Source organism: Athene cunicularia (genome assembly GCF_003259725.1).
Source record: "Athene cunicularia isolate RWA chromosome 4 unlocalized genomic scaffold, athCun1 chr4_part2, whole genome shotgun sequence".
Lineage (NCBI taxonomy): Eukaryota > Metazoa > Chordata > Aves > Strigiformes > Strigidae > Athene > Athene cunicularia.
The window spans coordinates 15,676,831-15,679,529 of record NW_020799099.1 but is presented as its reverse complement, the minus strand read 5'-3'; positions in this window follow the sequence as shown (position 1 = coordinate 15,679,529).

Genomic DNA, 2,699 nt, shown 5'->3' with positions numbered 1-2,699 from the left:
ACACTTTATAGTGAAAGTGTCTTGATTTGCCTTTCTCATTCTGGAAAGCAATCGCACTACAGCGACTACAGGAAACTTTGACAAATACAATGATGTTAATACAATTTGGGACTTCTGACTGTAAAAACATGAAGCTTTATTACTTTGCACTGATGCGGTTCACTTCCTGTAAGAATAGAGGGAGAATAATTAGAAATTTATTAGTGAGCTAGGGTGACCTACAGCTACATTTTGTTGATGGAAATTATCAAAGCACCTAATTTTGGCATTCTCTTCTGAAATATATGGTAAAGTTGAAAAGACTTGGCTTAGTTATGTTAAAGCTCAAAATTATTTCTAACTCAGTTTATAATGATTTCATTCCCAGATTTTTCTCCTTGCAAAAATAAGTTTTGCTCTCTAAAATCAGTTTTGCTCTCTACGTTTGGACATTTAATGCCCCTTTTATCATATTACAGGTAATGAGATACACTTCCATGTTTTGCTCCCCCAAACCTAAATGATAGAGGGACCTTTCTGAGTCATTGCAAAACTTCTGCACCAAGGGTCAAAATAACACTGTTAGCAATTAAGCCTCACTAACTGCCCAGAGAATTTATTACTCCTGTAAGCTTGTTACTAGACTAAGTGAAAGCAGTGGCCTAGGTGAGCCAGCTCATGTGTTATTTGTTGCATGGTAGCATAAACAGCAAATAATAATACTTATTTCTTGCTAATGCATTCAGATTGATTATTAATGAGGAAAACAAAATTAATGTATTTGAGTTTACGGTGGATTTCCATTAGGGACTTGTGTTCTAGCTGCCAACACATCTGGATTTCCTAGGAACTAATGGGTTTAACCTCAGTGTAATTTATAGAAAATAATTAAGCCACGTAAAAGGCTGCCTCTTCTAGATTTTAGTACAATGATATATATCCCCTTGTGCTTGATCATAAATTGATGTGTTATTTCCACAGATTGTGATAGAGGATGTATTTATGGTCTCACAGTACAAGGAGTTAGAGACTTTGAAAAGGGAAAACCTTTGTGAAAACACAGATTCACATGTTTTGCATGCTGTGACAAAATATAATTGTAGTACAAGGAAGCAGTTACACTCTAAAACAGCAATGAGAATGAAAAGACAAACCAACTGGTTGTCCATATTTCTGAATTATTTTGCTGTCATGCATTCATTTCACACAAGTATTTTGTGTGGGATGGAGGATGGGTTACAAAGAACATCTTTAACAGTGGGATTTATTGACCCTATCACAACAATATAGCCCTGGAAGGGACTTCAAGAGGTCACTTGCACCAAAGCTGGATGACATTCTGACTCTCAACATGTCTGTGTAACCCCTGTTAAAAGTCCTTCAATTATGGCAATGTCACACCATTCCTAAGTCACTTAGTCCTTTCATATCTTAGGGTAATGTTTTTTTTTTTCTTAATAGCTCATCTGAACTTTGCTGCACATTGAACTCACTATTTCTTGCCCTAGCTTATTAGGACATGGAGAAGAAACTATTTCTTTCAGATACGGATCTACAGTCTATCAAAGGACTAATGAAGGCCTGTGCAAGACACCTCTACATAGTTTGATAGGGTGGGAAGGCTGAGAAATTTTAAAGTACAGTCAGTTCCTCCAGTATTTAAAGATACTCTGCATGCTTCGTAATAACAGTAACAGTCAGAGCTGGACCATATGCTTAGCATACAGGCAAAGTAATTAAAATGTATTAAAGTATTTAATGACAGACATGCATAGTAACCAGTAGGAAAACCAGCATACAAACAGCAAAGGAACTTGTTAAATATATGTAACAAAGTGTTCTTGGACTTGGTCTTGACAATATGATCACAAGTATCTGTTATTGTGCTTTCAACTTCTGTACAGAATTAATAAAAGAAGCTGAACAATGAATTCCATCTTGAATAGTGTCTGAGTGAATGACAGATGATAGATAGGCGGTAGACACACAAACAGTCAAAATTAATATGGTTTAGTATGTGACTGACTTTGGAAAGCGCTAAATTGAATGGAGATCCTTTGCCAATAGTAGCCAACAGGGGAGGCTCAACAATACTTTCCTTTCTGTTTAGAGAATATATAGTATATATTCTGTACAAAGACTGAAAAGCCTTGCCTTATCTTGCCTCGCTCTTCCTTGTCAAGGACTTTCTGACTATACAGATGATGGTATATACAGACTATAGAGAGAGAATGCAGTGTGCTAATACAGAAAGAAAAGCCATGCCTCAGCTCACCCTGCCTCACCGAGGCTTTTCTGTCCGTATATAGAATAACTGCAGCAGGAAAGCTGTCACTTCACCTCACTTCGTGAGACCTTTTCTACCAGCACAGAGCACACATTACTTCTACGTGTTCCAGGGTACATATATTCCTAAAATATAGATAGCATATATTATCTATACAGACAGGAAAGCCTCCACTAGGCAAAATGATAGGAAGTGTATGTACGTGCCTGTGCTCTGAGGCAGGGATGGAAAAGCCTCACCCCCTCCAGTCTGTCTGCCCACAGCCACAGGGTTACAGATGGGGCACGCAGCCCCCGTCACGCACAGACTAAGCGGGCCTCCCCTCTCCCTCTCCCTCTCCCTCTCCCTCTCCCTCCGTACCCGACACGGGGCGGGCGAGGGCAGCCCTTCCCCGGGGGTCGCGTTGCTCAGCCGGGCTGCGGCTGCCGCCCCC